The 19,025-nt window shown below is 49.7% G+C and overlaps 1 long non-coding RNA gene across 2 annotated transcripts; it reads right to left on the bottom strand.

Annotated features, from left to right (window-relative positions):
- Positions 1 to 2,946: 2,946 nt before the first annotated feature.
- LOC109501273 lies at positions 2,947 to 16,762 on the bottom strand. 2 transcript variants are annotated; one of them, XR_006600241.1, is made up of 4 exons: positions 16,628 to 16,762; positions 6,284 to 6,453; positions 5,185 to 5,343; positions 2,947 to 4,030 (listed from the first exon to the last, which is right to left on the bottom strand). It is a non-coding gene; the product is annotated as an uncharacterized LOC109501273 (long non-coding RNA). The 2 variants fall into 2 exon arrangements; XR_006600240.1 differs by having other exon boundaries at positions 5,185 to 6,453.
- Between the last annotated feature and the right edge of the window lie 2,263 nt (positions 16,763 to 19,025).

Genomic DNA, 19,025 nt, shown 5'->3' with positions numbered 1-19,025 from the left:
CCGTCTGATGTTGATTTTCCTCCACGCCGTCAGAGTGCCCTCTTTTTCTTCAAGGTCAGTAGATGATTGAGCTGCCCCTGCGAATCACGCACTCGGTCCAGGCTGGCCCCCGCAGAGTGCACGCTGCCTCTTTCCAGGCGTAGGTGACAGGACTCAGTGACCGAGGCGGGAACGATGAGTTCGAATCCCTCCCTCGAGCATCTGCCTAGCCGTGGGCCGGGCCGCAGCTGTGAGTCTGCTCGGTCTCAGGTGCGCCTGCAAGTATTGAGCGCGAGGCTTGTGCCCGCGTCCCCTGTGCAGTCCCCGGCGCTAAGAGGCGGCAGGAAGTGAAACCCCAATCCGGTTTTCTCCAAATGGCTCACTCCGGGGCACGCTGCTTTTGTCCCAAGTCCTTGGATGGAACCTTTCCGAGCCATCGTTCCGTTTCAGGATTCTTCTTCATGCCATCGATCTCTGTGAACAGTCCCTGGGAAACATCCTTTCAGGACATCTCAGGAGCATAGAAAACACACCAGAGCCTGAAAGCCTGGCGCTCTTCTGGCATCCGCCACCGGCTGGGTGGCCTCGGCCAAGACGCCGCACTCCTCTGCAGTGACAACACCTGTCCCCCAGAGCCCTAACGCAGGTGTGCGGCACTCGGGGGCTAACGCGCGGACAGACACCCTGGGCGCGTGGGACTGTGCCCCTGCCCCACGCTGCTGCGGCCTCTCCACCTCCCTGCAGCTTCGGCTCGTACCGGTGGGGCCCATAAGGGCCAAGGTGGGGACTCGTGGGGACCACAAAGCACGTCTGCCTCCCGCCTCACCGCGGGCGCACACCGCCAAGATAAGGCTCATCTGTGCTTAACGGTCAGTCAAGTTTTTACCATCTGGGAGCTCTTTTCTCATGAAGACGACAGGTGTCCCGGGCGGACTGACACCACTAAGATGATGACGTTACTAGGCACTGGGGGAACTCACCGGCGGCCGCCTTGTTAGGACACGGCAGCTCGGGAGCACGGAGTTCAGTGTCCGCACGCAGCACCGTCATCCCGAAGGCTCGCGCTCACGGCGGTCCCGGGATGGGGAGAACGTCAGTGCAAAGCAGCCTCAGAACAGCGGCCACAGGACACACGCAGCGATAATTGTCAGCGTGCCCCCATCACCAACAGTGCTTGTCTCTACAAAAGGAACAGGAGGGCACGGCTCAGGTCATGACCTCACGGTTCGTAGGTTCGAGGCCCGCGTCGGGCTCTGTGCTGACAACTCAGCCTGGAGCCTGCTTCGGGTTCTGCGTCTCCCTCTCTCTCTGTCCCTCCCTTGCTCGTGCTCTGTCTCTCCGTCTCTCTGTCTCTCTCTCAAAAATGAGTAAACATTAGGGGCGCCTGGGTGGCGCAGTCGGTTAAGCGTCCGACTTCAGCCAGGTCACGATCTCGCGGTCCGTGAGTTCGAGCCCCGCGTCGGGCTCTGGGCTGATGGCTCGGAGCCTGGAGCCTGTTTCCGATTCTGTGTCTCCTTCTCTCTCTGCCCCTCCCCCGTTCATGCTCTGTCTCTCTCTGTCCCAAAAATAAATAAAAACGTTGGAAAAAAAATTTTTTTAAAAAATGAGTAAACATTAAAAAAATGAACAGGAGGGTCATTACCTTGGTGAAATGTCCCTTTTGCATTCTAGATGCGTCCCTTCCCGGCTCAGTGGCCCACACTGGCTGCCCATCCTTCCATCCCATTCCTACAAGTGCAATAAAAGGAGTGACAGGACGAGGCCAGCGCCCTTGGGGACAAGTCTCTGAACAGGCCGTAGGTTACAAGAAGGAATCCATCAGAGCTGGAGTCGATCACCAGCTCTGGGAGTTGTGAAGTCACTTAAACCCTGGGAGCCTCCACCTGTGATGTCTAAACTGGGGACATGGGACGTGCGCCTCTCGGAACCCGGGAGCCCAGAATGGCTCCCAGACAGACATGGGAGGGGACAAGTTCACTTCCCGGCCGGCACTCAACACCCAGCGAGCATTTTCTGCTTCAGTTCCTGGCTCGGTCCTGAGTGGTAATATCGTGTACATAGGGACCAGAACAACTTGGGTGTTTGTGAGGCTCGGGGGGAGCAGGTGGGTGGATGTCCCTTCATCAAGAGGCAGCAACCTCTGCAGGACAGCGGAGGAAGCGACGGTGATTCAGTTTTCCCGGGCTTGCACCCCACGGACCGCCCGTGACTCAGAACTTGGGCACCTGGGGTGAGGCAGTCGAGCGAAAGTCTGCACTTTCCCGCCCATCCTTACCGTGCTGGGAAAATCCGTCAAGCCTGACACACTTCACCGGACTTAATCTCCTAGGCATGTGCACACAGAGGAGCTGCACCCTTAGCCTGACAGACAGAGGCCCGGGCGAGACTCCCCGAAGAAATGTGAGGTGTGCCTTTGAAAAACTGGCTCGTCGGCCATGACTTATCCCGTGGGAGGCTGCGTGGAGTCATAGCGTGCGGTGGGGTTGGGCACCGAGTCTGAGTCCTGCCTGGCACATCTGCTCTGGCCGGCTGTGGCCAAGTCACCCGACGTCTCTGAGCCTTTGGGACAATAGCTGTGTAAAAAGGACTGTGTCTTCTTCTCAAACCTTCATGGGGACAACAAAACAAAACAACAAAAAACCTAACGGGGATTGTATAAAATATGTATTTGGCAAATACTGATTCCATTCTGTCCAAATGTAGGGAATTTACTTTTCTGGGGGTACAGAAAGGGATGGCCAGGGGACCACCATGGGGGACAGCGTCCGTCAGGTGCCGCACTGTCCTAGATTCGGTACTGTGAGGCGCAGAAGTGACAGGGACTGTGCTTTCGCCTTGCTGAGGACTATTGGCCAGAATAATTTATTCTCAGAATAATTATTTTGGGGGTAATTTTATATTAGCTTAAGTAGTATTCTCTAATGTTATTTTATCCCGCAGAGTTAATCCAATAAAGAAACTACGATCCTCATTTTCAAGACAGTTTATGACGTGCCTACGAATTCTCAGGCTTCAATCTAACCGGCTGCCACACACACAAGCCTTGGCTAAGTCCTGAGTGACAGGTAGCTTGCTTCAAGTACTCCCCATTAAAAACAATAAAATCCACAAACAAATGTAAAGGAGTATTGCGTAAGCTCTCCCAGGCTTAATAAGTAACGAATGCTTCTTAAAATATGTTGACATGGTAACATTGTACACAGCACCGTTCACAACATAAAAGCCTGGGTTTGCAAATTTCTCCTCATTTGAAATCTACCTACTGGTCGTGACCTCAATGGAAAGAAAAACAAACCTGTCAGCCCCAACTGGCAGGTCGCTGGGAAGGTTACGTACAAGTCCAGGGATGAGCTCTCCAAATGTTTTCCAAGAACCAGTGCTGGAGCATGGTGTTACCTCGTAAGGAATTTGAGCTTAATTATTAGCATTAAAGAGAATTCTGAAGGCTGGTAACAATGGTCCGTTCCCTTTTTTTCCCCAAAGTGCGAAAAACCATACACATCGGGCCTTCTAATGTTTTGGGGGGAGGGGTACGGATCAAAAGCTAGACTCCCAAGGAGGTGCAAAAAGTTGTGTGTGTGTGGGTGTGTGTGTACGTCCTGTTTTCTAACTTTGGGGAATTCGGCAAATCAAAAGCAAAAATCCAAGGGGTGAAAGGCGTGCACAGCTGGAGCAAAAACCTTGCGCAGATCACCTTGGCTTGCAATCTTTTGTGCAGCCCATTTGGTCTTTAGCAAATTAAATAACATTTAATGCATATGTATAACTTATTTTCTGCCTAGCCTTCCTTTCCGCAGTTGATGACGGGTTTATCTCAATTTACTTTGTTAGAAAGCCCCGAATGTGTAGTCCAGAAAGAAAACCAAAGGTCAGGGTCACAGGACTTTCTCTGCTTTCCCAAACATCCAGGAGAGAAGGTCAAGCTGAGCACAGGTGGGTCGGGTCTGGCGGAGCATCCCAGAGCAGGAGAAATGCCTTTCCAGGGCTTCACGTGCAGAGCAGGGAAATGCGGTGTTTTTACGATTTTGTTTTATCGTTTTCCAAGTCGAATCTAAATCAGGAGACAGAAACCAAGATGACTCGCGAGCTCTTGAAAAAAGGCAAGAATCGCCATGTTTCCGTGCAGCTTGTGCGGGGGGGGGGTGGGGGTGGGGGGGGGGGAATGTGAGGAAGGATCCGTAATTTTTATTTGCAGACTTTCGGTTCTGCTCTAACTTGGTGGAAAACATCGGTTCCCTCTTTCATTTCCTGTGTCGAGGGCCCCACGAGAGAACAGCCTCTCGCATCTCTGCGTGCCCACCTCTGCCCTCCGTCCGGATGGAGGATTCTAATCTGTTCTGAGGAGCCCTCTCCAAGGTAGAGGCGAGCTTCGCACAGTGTAGCCCTTGCAAAGAGCGCCATGATCATCCATCCCCACGCCCGCGCACGTAGCCCAGAACTTGGCACCAAATGCAGAAGTCATGGACGGGGGAAGATGCCATTTCAACTGTGCATGGAACTGTGGTTTTGAACCAGTGTAAAAATCACAAGAATCAGGGGGAACTTGAAAGTCACCCAAGGCCTTTGGCTCAGAGATTAAAACTTGAGGCCAGAGCAATCATCGCCAGCCTTCAGTGTTCTCCTTAATGCTAATAATAATCTAGCCCCAATTCCTTAGTTAAGCGTGAAAGTGTTTTGGAAGAAAGGTGTCCTGGGCACAGAGGTGGCAGGTAGGAGTCTTGCCGGCCTCCCCTGCCCGAGCTGGACACACTCCCTCGAGCCCTCGTCATGACTAGCCACGTCCCCTGGCCGTGCACATGTCAAAAGTGTGAGAGGACATTTGTGGCCACTCAGGGGCGTTCTGAGAATTATCTAGAACATACTCGTCTCGATTATGGATAAGGACCAGGAGAAAAAAATCATGAAATGTTAGCTCTGTCATCTGGCCACAGAGCCTTGCCCTGCTTGATATTTGCATCTCAAAACCATGTTGAGGCTGCAGGGTGCATCCTGGGTCTGATGCCTGGGGAACGAGCCAGGGGAGGGCATGGGCCCCGGCACCCAGGAGACTGCGCAGCAACCCAGCGCCCGGACCTTCCCCACCTCGGATGGGTGGGGGTGCGATGCACGCAGCATCTCAGCCCCAGAAAGAGTAGGGGCCCAGGGGCGGGGGCCGAAGGAGGAACAGGCTTGCATGGATTGTACCCGCTTCCTTCCAAGTCTCACCGGGAGGTTCTTGATGTCTTTGAGGCAATGTCCATGTCTGTGCTGCTCCGAGCCTGGAAGCTGGCTGTGTCGGGACCTGGGCTTGGGTCCTGGCCCTGGGCAAGGCATTTTGACCTCGCTTTTCATCCGGAAATAGTTGTACTTCTCTCGTAAATGAACCTCAGTTGCGATAATATAAATACGTCATGGAGGCCCCAGTGAGCACGGTTTGCTGTTTTAAGCACACCACGCGGGCTGCAGGAGGCCTGACCTGGTGCCAGGCCCGGGTGGGGACAGGGAAGGCCTCCTGGAATGGGACACCATTTTGTTGCCTAACTTCTGAGAAGAGATTCTCGGGATGAGTTATTACTGTGCTTTTTAGAGTCTCCACTTACTGCTAAGGATGAGAAACCACAAGCTTCAGAAGTGACTGTGAGGTTTTCCCCTCATTCCAAAATCAAACACAAGATTCAGGGGTGCAGGGACCCACCGTGCTCTCCTGTGGAACCCCTCGAGGACCTCAAACCATCGTTAATTAAGATTGTGTCAGTAAGGCCTTAAAATTTTCTCTCTGTCCCTCCCAGTGGCTGTAAAAAACACCACAGACCGGGCAGCTTATCAACCACAGACATTCATTCCCCGCAGTTCTGGAGGCCGGACGTCCAAGTTCAAGGCACTTGTACATTTGGTGTGTGGTGAGACCCCACTTCCGGGTCCCCAGATGTCTTCTCGCTGTGTCTTCACCTGCGGGAGGGGCGAGGGGCCTCCCCGGGGTCTCTTTCATAAGGACGCTGATCCCATCATGGGGGCCACCCCCTCAGGACCGAATGACCTCCCACAGAGCCCACCTGCTGACACCGTCGCCTCGGGGGTCAGGCTTTCAACACAAAGGGGACACAACCTCCCGTCCTCACGCGGCTGCCCGGCCTGGCCGTGCAGGGTGCCGCTAGGATCCGTTTGCTCTCGGGGACCCTTCCTCCCACCTCCCCGCACAAAAGCAGCTGCTTAGCCGGAGGAGCGTGCGTGGATGTGTGTAACACAGGTGTGGTGTGCAAGACTTGGCCGCGGCCCCACAGCAGTCCTGAGCGCCCAGAAAGAGCCCGTGCAGGGAGGGGTTTACCTGCGAGGTGGAAGGACGCAGCGGAGACCGGTCCTGAGAGGACGCCTGGCCGTTCCTGTGCCTGAAGGCCAGCGGCTTCTCTCTCCCACCTCAGCGTTCTTACCCGTCACGCTTTCCAGATGATTCCGTTTGCTCAAAGGTTCAGAGACCATGTGGGACAGCCCTGTTGGCTGAAATAAAGAAAACAAATAGCTTCAGTAAAGGCCGGGCACCAGTGTTTCTTTTCCGTCCTCCCGGGGTGCTGGCTCAAAACCTGGCCTCCCCTCTGCATTTCTTGACTCCGCTTCCCCCGGTGGGAGCTGATCTGCAGGGATAGAGAAGGAGTGAGGGGGTCGGGGGCCAGCGCTTCTGGTCAGACCCAGAGACGGAGCGGGCTGCCGGGCCAGGCCTGCCCCTGTGACGGCAGAAAAACGCAGGGATGTATCCCTTTCCTGCGTGCAATGGGGCTGCCTCCGAGCGGACACGGGGACACAGGGCTCCAGGGCCCCAGAGCGAGGACGCCTCGGATTTAGGTCCCTTTCAGCAAAACGATGTCCACCGGCCATGGGACAGACCCAGGCCCCCGTTAACACTGGAAGACATTCCCTGTTTTCAGAGTGTATGTGACATTCTTTAATTCTCCACTCTTTGCTGGCGATGTCTGCTCGGCTGTAAGCAGGAACCTATGCAAGATGCTCCCTTACAAAACCTTGAGGTCGTAGCCGTCCTTCGTTATCTGCTTTTGAGTAAGCGGGACACTTTCTTCTCACACGTCCCTACTTCCCCAAACAGCACCAGCACTTTATTATTATTGTTTTAAGTTTATTTATGTATTTTAAGACAGAGAGAGAGAGGGAAAGAGAGAGAGCACAGGCAGAGGAGGAACAGAGAGAGGGGGAGAAAAAGAATGCCAAACAGGTTCCACACTGTCAGCAGAGCCCGACGTGGGGCTCAAACCCACAAACCACGAGATTGTGACCTGAGCTGAAATCAAGAGTGGGATGCTTAACCGACCGAGCCACCCAGGTGCCTCAGTACTTTATTGTTTTTTTAATGTTTATTTATTTGGGGGTGCCTGGGTGGCTCGGGCTGTTAAGTGTCCGACTTCGGCTCAGGTCATGATCTCGAGGTTCATGGATTCTAGTCCCACATCAGGCTCTGTGCTGACAGCTCAGAGCCTGGAGCCTGCTTCTGATTCTGTGTCTTCCTCTCTCTCTGTTTCTTCCCCGCTTTCACTCTGTCTGTCTGTCTCCCTCTCAAAAATAAATAAACATTAAAATAAATAAATAAATAAATAAATAAATAAATAAACGTTTATTCATCATTGAGAGAGAAAGAGAGAGAGAGGAAGTGCGCACAAACCGGGGAAGGGCAGAGAAAGAGAGGGAGACACAGAATCGGAAGCAGGCTCCAGGCTCTGAGCTGTCAGCCCAGAGCCCAATGCGGGACTCGAACCCACGAACCATGAGATCATGACCTGAGCTGAAGTCAAGAGTCGGATGTTCCACTGACTGACCAGTCAGGTGCCTCCAGCATCATATGTTAAATCCAAAATGCCAGAAGCCTGAAGGACTGTTGTTACAGAAGGAAATGGTGGTTGTCCGGGAACTGCGGATCCCCTGAGTTGTTGGCAACGGCCATGGGTGAAGGCCCTGCGGCTGCAGCCTAGACCAGGGTTCCATCCGTCCGTTTGTCCTTGTGTCTGTCTGTCTGTCTAAAGAGCAGGACTTAGACATCATCCAGGTAAACAGAACCCAGGGAGCTTCCATCACTAGGCTTTCCGAGGATCTTCGGGAGCTCAGCTATACCGTTTGATCCGTGACCCTTCAGGAAAGATCTGTGTCCTTTCTGTTAAATTAGTGACCTCATCACACGGCTGTTGGTTTGGGGGCAACCCCAGTGGGCAGCTGTCCAAGGTCCTAGGGAAAATAAAACTTCACCCCACCCCTGAGTGTTTCCACAGTGATGACTGCAGATGAGCGACCCCATTGTGTGTATAGTGGGGATGTCCCCTTTCCACGCACCAGACGGGGACCACCCCCCCCACCCCCCCCCCCCCGCATGTGAGAATTCAGACAGTGATGGTTGCCAACGGCCTGACTGAATCACCCAGCAGCCCAGGTGTCTGAGCTCACACAATGCTGTTGGGCAAATCTCAGTTGAGTCAGCCTCAGTGGGTCCTTCTCCAGACAGAAGGTGATGGGAAGGCTGGTGGTTCCTTTTCACCTGCAGGCAGGAAGGTAACATCTGACTCAACCGGCCAGGACGATTGGTTAGCTTCTGGGAGTGTCCTTGCATGAATCACAGACAAGAAGGCTTGGCGAGGCCATTTTTAAATTTCGAATTCTACGAGAAAGTAAGACTGTTCATACAAGCGAGTGCCCTGGCCTCAGAAACACTCACGAAGGCACTTAGGTTTCATGGCGAACGTGGGTTAGTGGTTGTTGGCTGGCTCACAGGCCGTCCTTCCTGAAGATCTCAGTCTGCTCGATGTGAAGTGGGTTCTTCCCCAAGATGAAGGATAATTTTCAGACCCTCCCCTGCCCCTCCAGGTGGAGTTCTATCCACAGATGCCGCCTTCACTCACTTCGCGGCTGGGGACCAGGGTTAGAAAAAAATAACTCTAATCATGAATTTATTTGACTTCACTTCTTTATATTAACCAACTCCAAAGATCCTACGTTGACGTATTACTTTTGTTAGTCACTCTGAATTTAAATTTGTCTCCACGCAATAACTCAGGTACAATGCCCCAAACGGTGAAATCATAGCAAGTATTTATTCAGGGTTTATTGTGCACAAGACACTAAGATGACTGTTTTATACTGTTTCACACTCTGGGAAACTCTGAAGTAGGTGCTGTTTTTATCACACTGTTACGGACGGGGAAACTGAGGCTTAGAGAGGCTCTCACGGAGCCGGGACACTGACTGCATTGGTATGGTCTTTCTCTGCAAATCGGAAGGTCAGCTTTATATCACAGCATTGCCTTCCTTGTCATTTTTAAGGAAAAACAGGGGCACTTGGGTGGCTCAGTCGGTTGAGCGTCGGATTCTTGGTTTTGACTCAGGTCATGATCTCAAAGTTTGTGACTTTGAGCCCGGCATCAGGCTCTATGCTGGCAGTGTGGAGGCTGTTTGGGATTCTCTCTCTCTCGCTCTCTCTCTCCCCTTCCCCTGTTCACGCTCTCTCTCTCTTTTTCTTTCAAAGTAAATAAACATTAATAGAAATTAAGGAAAAACAGCTTTTTAACTTAGTCAAGAAAATACTGCTTTATAAGATCTGACTTAACTCCAGAGCAGTGAGTAAGTTCATACAATGGTAAGATTCATTTAAGACCCTATGACTAGGGTTATAGATACGGATACAGATAGAGATAGAGATACATAGATATAGATAAACATTTCTTATATGCATGAAAGAATTCACGGATAACATACATAAATATCAGACCCCTTTCACTGTGAATAGTTTAGACTGTTTTCTATGGACACTTCAGCCCAGATAATTCTCTGTCGTGGGGGGCTAACCCGGGCACTGTTCAGGTTCACACTCATCCCGGGCCCGTGCTCACTAGATGCCAGTAGCACGCCACCCCCCGGGGTTGTGACAACCCGAATGTCTCCAGAGGCTGTGCAGTGTCCCCCGGTGGGGGCAGCGAGAGGGGCCCCCATCACCCCCCGCTGGGAACCACTGGTTTGGGCGGTGAGGACAGAGGCCCCATCTGAAACACAGAATGCGTTGGTGGCAAATATTCCGACAGTCGTTTGCGCGGCAGGAGGAGACTGGACAGTCCTCTCTCCTCACATGCCACCGCCATGTAGCCCGAGCACACGGCTCACCGCAGAAAGTTTTCTTTCCTCTGCTCCGAGACTGTGCAAGAGTCTTCAACTGCCCACGAGGCTCTCAGGACTCTGCCCACGAAAGCTCTGGTCTTTCCCGGGATCTGATCATGTTGTGTGACCCTTTGCCCTAAGTCTTCTCCTTTTCTTCTTCTCTCTTAAGGTTTTTCTTCTTCTCTTAAAACAATACAAAACAACCCAAGAGCCCCATTGTTGGCTTGCCTCTCACCCCTGGGCTGTTTTATGGGCTAACTTCTTCTTTCTTCAGAATACCTGGAAGAAAACCCTCACAAGAAATTGACTTTAAAATGGTTGGTTCTCTTGAGTCCTCGGAATGGTTTTTGTCATCCAGACCACCTGGTGATGAGAACTTTCGCGTAAATGACACAAGTACCGTCTAAAAGTACCCGCTGGTGCATCTCACAGGACACTTGCATTGTGGCTGCAGGTAGACGGTCTTGCATCAGGGCCACTGGGTACCAGGTGCTGAGATGACGATGCCTGGCCCCAGGAGCTGCCCCATCCTTTCCGAGGCCCAGGGTGGTGGACAGGAATTTCTCCAAGAAACTAGTCCCCCTTTCGCTACAATTTTGTCTTCACCTGCAGCCCTGGTTCCCATATAATATCGATACATGGGGATTTCTCTCCTGAGTCCTGCCTTAAAGTCAGTTTTCTGGGTCACTTTCTGCCTCTTTCCAGTCGCATGTATGTCTCAGACCACAGTGAGGTATTCTTGAGAAAACTGGTCGATTCAAACCCCTGAAACCGAAACTTAGCCTAAGAGCTCTGGTTCTTAAATTGTTGTTGTCCGTTGTATGGTTCAGAATGAGTTTCTATTCAGATGGAGGGTAAAAAGGAGAGATCAAATTCAAGAAGATGTAAGACTTATTTTTAAGAGATTTACATATTCTAAGATTTCTGAAATCTTTCACAAGGGAGACGAATCTTAAGGAAGAAATTCTGTGTTATTTTTAACTGAGGTGAGAAACATTTCCTGATATTAGTTTCTTACAATGGAAAATAATTTTTTTACTGCTTATTTATTTTTGAGAGAGAGAGAGAAAGACAGACAGAGACTGAGTGTGAGTAGGGGAGGGACAGGGAGAGAGAGAGAGAGAGAGAGAGAGAGAGAGAGAGAGAGAACCTGAAGCAGGCTCCAGGCTCCAAGCTGTCAGCACAGAGCCTGATGCGAAGCTTGAACCCATGAGCCGTGAGATCGTGACTTGAGCCAAAGTCGGATGCTCAACCAACTGAGCCACCCAGGTGCCCCTGGAAAGTACTATTTTTTTATGAAAAAGACTTATGTGAAGGAATTTAATGAAAAAAAGCATATTCTAAAATAACACCTAAAATTGTCTTACCCTGCACAAAATTTATTAATGATTAATAGAAATCAGGGAATAACGGGACTGGAATATACTACAATGGAGAAATTTGTCCTCGTACAAGAAAATCAATAGTTATCAGTCGTCTTCCTCCACAATAGCTGATTACTATTATCTTTTCAAGCTCTCCCACTCAGAACTATTTTAAATATTATATGACTCACAGTACCTATTTTCCTTAGTCCCCTACATGGTGTTAACTCAAATATGGTATTTGCAGTCCTAAAACAGACCTGATAAAGCACTTGGCCCCCAGCTTAGTTTCAATGTAAGACTCGTGCAGGGTTTTCTTATAAAATCGAGCAATATGACATCACATTCTTTGCTCCAAAATGGCCTGATAACACTGATTTGTGTCCCCAGTTTTCTCCGTGTGAATGAAAACCCACAGAAATGCTTGAAACAGCATTGGATTCCGTGAGCTTCTTATCTGAAAGCTTTGCAGCCTGGCTATTATGACTTATCTCAGATATCGAAAGGAACCCAGCTCCAGGAAGTAAACTTCAGCCGAGCAGCATAACAAACCAGGCCAGCCTGTGCCCCAGTCACCCTCTCCTTCTGGGTCAAGGTTCCCACAACACTGGATTCCAACCAGAGGCCTCAGTTTCACCCCTGGGTGGTGGGAGTTGGTCCCCGTGTGTGTGTGTGTGTGTGTGTGTGTGTGTGTGTGAGAGAGAGAGAGAGAGAGAGCGAGAAGTATGTTTTCTTTATCAGAAACCATTGCCTCTATGGGATTGTGATTTCTATAGGTACCTGCAGCCTGAGCTAAGTTTGAGGCAGAGAAAATAAGACGCACAGAAAGCTTTCTCTCTCATGTTTAGGGATAAAGACTTTGTCTAGCTGTGTCAATTCAACCACCCATGTTTTTTTTTTTTTTTTCTCTCTCTCTCTTTCTCTCCATCCATACCCTCCTTTTAATATCTTGCTACAAGGATTGGACATTCACTGCATGTTTAGGTTAACTACTCTATTTCACGTAGCTGAGAATTTAAAGTATCTTAATAGGAATGTGAGTGAAGCAATCCACTTGCAGCTTGAGAACTCCCTATTTAATTTTTCAATCTTAACACAGACAGACAGAAGGGGAGATAGGCGGTCAGATGTATTGATACAGAAGCATAATAATGTGACCAAAAATTAGCCCGAAAGAAGCCAAAGAAACAGTAGCAAAAATAGAAAAGAAACGTTGAGCTTGAACTCCCCTATTAGAACTACTTCTCCTGTATTAATCATAGGAAGTTCTCAGCATACAGACATTAGTCAAATATTCCTTAAAAATTCAAGCCCAGGGGTGCCTGAATGGCTCAGCCCGTTGAGTGTCCGACTTCAGCTCAGGCCATGATCTCGTGGTCCGTGAGTTTGAGCCCCACACTGGACTCTGTGCTGACAGCTCAGAGCCTGGAGCCTGCTTCGGATTCTGTGTCTCCCTCTCTCTCTGCCCCTCCCCTGCTTGTGCTCTGTCTCTCTCACAAAAATAAATAAACATTAAAAAAGAAGAAGGAGAAGAAGAAGAAGAAGAAGAAGAAGAAGAAGAAGAAGAGAGTCTGAAAAAAAAAATTCAAGCCCAAACACACAAAGAAATTTTAGTTCCTTTGTTAAATACCAGCTATCAAAAAAGTACTTGGAGAGAGCTGTTTTCAGTCCTTGGACAAGGGCCAAACAATCTATGATTTGCACTGGGGACAAAGAAAGGCCAGTCTTTCTGTTTCCTTCCGCACCATTCCATCGGTAGAGTGTCCGGCACTCGGAGAAACCCAAATTTCAAGACGGCTTGTGGCTGAGCCGGTCCCTTGGGGGGCCCCGACCCCATCTCGGGACTGCCGGCTGGGCCGAGGGTCAGCTGTCAGCCCTAAGTGGGCCATTGGCTTTAATAGGCTCTCTGACGTCGCTGAACCGCGGCGAAGAGGTGAGGTAACACAATTTTAGACTCAGTGTTAAGCCCAGAGGATGTGTCCAGTTGGCTACTACTTTATTTATATCCTTAAAACATCTTTACAAATCTAATTAATGGGAAATCAACTGTCACATCCGTCTTTTAGAAATCAAATCTCGGGTGTCTGGATTCAATTTAGTCGTGCGTTTCCTGATGGTTCAGGTTTTACTCGGTGCGGCTCTCCGGCTGTCCACCGTGTTCCCCTGGCCCTGTCCACAAGCTCGGGAACAACTATTTTTAGAGCCAGGCGAGCCCCAGGGCGTCAGACGGTAAATTATTAGCTGTGACTTTAAAAATAGTCATGGAGCCACTTTGGGCACATTTCTTCCTCCATAGCATGTGGACTTGAACGTACATCCTACCTGATGGGCAGTCCGATCCCTGCAAATAGAAGGAAACCAACCAGAAACGCTCCCCACAGCTGCCGCCTCTGAGCCGGTCTGAGCTGTAAACTCCTCTCTGGGTCTTACTGGGGCCTCACAGTGTTTAGCAAACAGACACTCTGGGCAGGGGAGGAGGCCGCATGCCTCTGACAGGTTCTTTATTCTGTAGGAACACACAGCGGCGGGCAGCCGGCCCCCCATCAGCAAGGGCTCGCTCTGGACTGTTTTCTATGTTGTATTTCTTGCTCCGTATTTGTTTCCATAAGGTGATGTCAGCTGAAGACAGAGCATTAGCTCCTGGAACCAGCCTGGGCATTCTGTATCTCGGCTAACACTTCTGCTGCCAACTGTTGCCTCCTATCTTCTGTGAGTCGTCGACCGTCAAAATCGTATCATTCAGGGGCACCCGGGGTGGCTCTGTTGGTTGAGCGTCCGACTTCGGCTCAGGTCAGGATCTCGCGGTTCGTGGGTTCGAGCCCCGCATCGGGCTCTGTGCTGACAGCTCGGAGCCTGGAGCCTGCTTCGGATTCTGTGTCTCCCTCTCTGTCTGCCCCTCCCCTGCTTACGCTCTCTCTCTCTTTCTCTCTCTCTCTCTCAATAATAAACATTTTAAACAATTAAAAAATAATAACTTTTAAAAATGGGGAAGATTCCATAGTCACCATACCATCTCATCTTCTCCCTTAAAAAAGAAAAGAGTGTTATTCCAGATTCCTCTTTTTACACCCAGGAAACTGAGGCCGGGAGAAGGGATGTGACCAGGAGCACACTGTGGGGCATCTCATGGCGCCTGAGGCCTCCTGCCTCGCCAGCGATCCCCCGATCCCCCAGATGCGGCTGTGACACAGCAGTTTTCACTCATCAGAGTGTCCCTTCCAGAGGAATTGTTTGGGAAGGAAAGGAGAAGAGACAGTGCGGGAAAGGTGGGGAATTCAGATCGCCCGTGACGGCGTGTCACATACTCCTGCAGGGTCACAAATCCTGTCTGCACTCACGCCCGAGGGAGAGGACAGCATCCTACTCATTTCAGAAAAGGAAGAAAAGAGAGTATTAGTCAGAAGCTTTCATTTGGGTATGCTTTTTATTTTTTTCCGGGGGAGCGCTGGGGGGATGGGTAGAGGAAACGCTTTCATTCCAGATTTAAAAAAGGAAGGCGTCCTAGAAGTGACAGGTGAGAATATCATCCACCACTGTTTGTTCAGCTTTCGCCAAGTTAGAGGTCAACCTCCAGTTGTCGATGGGGGAAAAGTCTAGTGAACAAAATATCCTTATCGTTAAATATTATCTTGCAAAAATATTTACTGGGGGGTAAACGTAGAACATTGTGCTGATAATGAGACGCACAAAATTCGAAACTGCGGCCAATCCCACGAAACAATACCCAGGAAGAGGCCTTGTTTCCATCAGCCCTGGTGGGCCCGAGCCGGTATTTAGAAGTTTGCCTGCGGCTCTGGTCCTTGTCGTGAGCTTCCGGCTTCACGGGCCACCATGCTTCTTGGCCACATGGATTATTTTTTATTACTCTCCCAGGGTGAATGTAAAAAAGCTTTTAGTTTACATAATAACCTAAGCGTCACTCCTGAAAATCAAACTGGGTTAAAGCCGTATTCCTGTTTGGGAGAACATTCTCACTCCCCCCATGTTTGTTCATCTCATTTCCTGAAAGCCTGGGTGTCTCCCAGACCCTTCGTTCCCAGTGAGGAGAGTGAAAACAGACGCGTGCAGCAAGGATCAGGACAACTCGGGGTGGAGGATGAAGTAACCTCTGTGCGCCCCAGGAGCTCAGAAGCAGCAGTCTGGATGGATTCCCCACTTGCACACCGCCCCCCCCCCCCCGAGCGTCGTATCCAGGGGCCTGGGGTCACCATCCCGCCTGGTGCTGTGGACGCATCCTGTGCTCAGTCCTTCGTGCCCAGATTGCTGCTGTGGCCTCCTGGCTGAGTCCGCGTCCCGGTTCATTCCGCCCACCTGCACCTGCTGAGCCTCCCCAAACCCGCCCTCCTCCAGGGAAGCTGGTCTCCAGGACGCCCTCTCTGAAAGAGGACTTCAGCTGCCTCCACTTTGGCCACAGACTGTCTAGTTGGGGTCTTTCCAGCTGGTCCCTGGGCTCAGAAGGAAGATACTGCAGGCAAAGCAGCCCCTGATGGAACTAAAGTGCCCGCTCACGCGGCAAGGACTGTCCCCAGCCAGTAAGATCCCGCCCGTGACTGACCCCAAGACAGCGGTCTGTTTGACCTTCACTGTCCACCAGCAGGTGCCCACCCACCTTTGCCCCACATTTTCCGTATGTAAACCTGGAAGTGTGTGCAGTACCTTGGAGATAGTCAAAAATATTTAAACACCTCTAGTTTACGCAATGAAATGCAGAGGCATCGGGGGTTGGGGGGGGGGAGCCCTGGCTGCCAAGAAGTCGCCAATGGCACCTTCCGGGCAGACATGCTGTGCAAGGTGCATTTGAGCCTTTGACAATGTGTTTGGACAGTGTGGTCTAGGTGGGTAGATAATAGAATGAGAAACAGAGGTTTAAAGCATCCATCAATCCAAATTTTACAGCCATTACTGAACTTTAAAACGCATTTCTTTTGAAGGCGGAGAAACTCAGGCTCACGTGGTTGAATGATTTCCGTGAACATCTAGGCAGCTGAGTTAGAAGTAGGACCCAAGCATCCAAGTCCCATCCAGGGCTGTGCCCCGAGCCCCCAGGCCTCTGCATTTTATCTTGTAAACTATAGATGTTTACATATTTTTGACTAGCTACAAGATACATGCTCATTTTCGTATCAGTGAAAAAAATAAAAGGAAAAAAACAGAGAACAACTCACCATGCGGTGTTAACCATAGTCACAGATCCTACCAGGCTTTCCATTGTTTTCCCCCTTACCTGGTTTTACCACACAATCTTATTTTGCTGTTTGGAACCTGACTCTTTCTTATAAAAGATCATGAATATCCTTTCAATTCAATGCGTCGGACTCTACAAGACCATGTATCCAAAATCCCTCGGAATTTCCTAAGGGATCAGAGCAATCAAGGTGTCTTTTGTTAGGTTAATGAAGTGACTTTTGGACCCCTTCCGAGGTTGGGGCTGGTTGCCAGGGGAACGGACCAGGTGATTGGAACTTTCAGTCCCACCCCCTCAGACCTCGGTGGAGGTTGAATCCATCACCAAGGTCAATGATGTAATCAAGCATGGAGGTAATGAGGCCTCCATAAAACACCAAAGGAAGGGCTTAGGGGAGCTTCCAGTTTGGTGAACACGTGGAGTTTGGGGGAGAGACAGGTCCCCTGAAAAGGATGTGAGTTCCATGTGCTCTGGCCATACCTCATCCCACGCATTTCTTCCATCTGGCCCGTTCCCAAGCTGTATCCTTTCAGGATAAACCGGTGATCTGGTAAGTGAAACGTTTCTTTGGGCTTGTGAGCCACTATCGAATTAAATGAACCCAAGGAGGGGGTCGTGGGAGCCTCCGGTCCACAGTCCCGTCGGTCAGAAGCACAGGTGACAACCTGGACCTTTGACCAGCGTCTGAAGTGTGTGTGTCGGGCAGATAAATCTAGTGTATTTTATAGTCTCCATGTTGATGGGTGTTTATACTGTTTCCAACTTCATTATGCTTTCAAGGTAAACATTTCCCTCACAGTTTTATATCGGTGTTCCTTCCGCTTGTGAGTGAATTCCTGAGACGTGGGTACACGGCTGAGAGCAATAGAGCTGTACTATTTATTTCATAGGCTGGTTTCCGAGTCTAACAGACTTTTAAGCAAAAGTCTGCTGTGGCACGCTTTTGAGTTTGATAGTAAGGTCTTACTTCATTATATATTATATATTATATAATATTATGTTATATAATACTTTAATACTTCTGTATTCTTGTACATTAGATGCGTGTCTTTTTGCCCAGTGTTCCCTCTGTTTCATGGGGACCTTCTGAGGGTGGAAGGGGGTGGTCTTCTTTTCTGTCATGCCCATCACCTGTTTGAGAATGCAGCTAAAGTAAAAAGCGGGAAGAAAACCACAGGCCCAACATGGAGTCACTCGTGCTAGCTCAAGTAACCAGACTGGGCCTTTCTGCCTACTCTAAGTGCAGTTTCAACCTCCTCCAGGAATGTAGACTTAACTGGTCATGTGGGAACTTGGCGGTCTGTACCTTGAGGTACTCTGTCGTCGTCTGGGCCCTCACCATCCTCCCCAACCCCCACCAAAGGAGGATGAGGTCACTGGCCCTGTAGACCTCCTGCCTCTCCCCCTCCCCGAAACCTTACTTTTCTTTGGCTAATAATAACTTCTTGCCCCACCCTCTTTCCTATGAAAAACTTGAGTTTTATGCACCTCTTCTGCTCGCTAGCTGGGAGGCTGCCCTACTCACGACTCACTTAATAAAGCCAACCACATCTTCAAATGAATTTTTGTTCTTAACAGTGACAAGACTGTTATGAGAAATGAAGGATTTGGGAAAATAATTTAACTCTGAAGATTAAGAACATTGCGGTTCATGGAGTCCCCAATTAACAGAGATTATTGGTTCTAATGAGTGACGACTGGAAAAGGGACAGCTACATTCAATGTATGGCAAGAATGACGTGGTCTGCCAGCTCTCGGGTGTGTGAATGCCCAGTGCTTGTAGATCTCTGTGCATGAGGTCTCATGCACCAGGAGCAAATGAAGGGACACAGTCCTTTATCACCTGACTGGCTGGCAATAAATATTCTGGGGGATTATAGGGATGGGTAGTGACTGTAAGATTTTTAGGAATAAAACAATGTTTTTACATTATAATTTAATGAAGAGCTCTTTTGAAAGCCTGGGATTGTTTTAATATGACAGAAGATGGCAGGGTAAAATAAATGTTTCTCACTTTCAGTGCTGGAGGTCAAGGGCAAAGCCTTATTCATCCCGGATCAGCAACACCTCTATTGGTGAGTGCCCAATCAATGTTCACTGGTGTCGCTGGGATGGATAATTAATTGTCCTTCCTCCCTATTCATTGAAGCTCCTTTATGACTCTCCTTCCTGCACATTTAATCCAATCAGCATTATTGATAAAGATATTATGCGAGGCATTGTCATTGTTTCAACCTTCCTTCTCCTCCCATAAATCCTACTTCCTGTATGATATTGATGGTACAATTTCAAAATGTCAAGACAGTTTTTTACAGGAGTCTGAAAGTTAATTGAGAAAAATAGGAAGATGAAGAAAATGACAGGCATAGATAAAATAG

Source organism: Felis catus, chromosome B4 (genome assembly GCF_018350175.1).
Source record: "Felis catus isolate Fca126 chromosome B4, F.catus_Fca126_mat1.0, whole genome shotgun sequence".
NCBI lineage: Eukaryota > Metazoa > Chordata > Mammalia > Carnivora > Felidae > Felis > Felis catus.
Note: the sequence above shows the minus strand (reverse complement) of the source record. Positions and strands in the feature narration are given on the sequence as shown.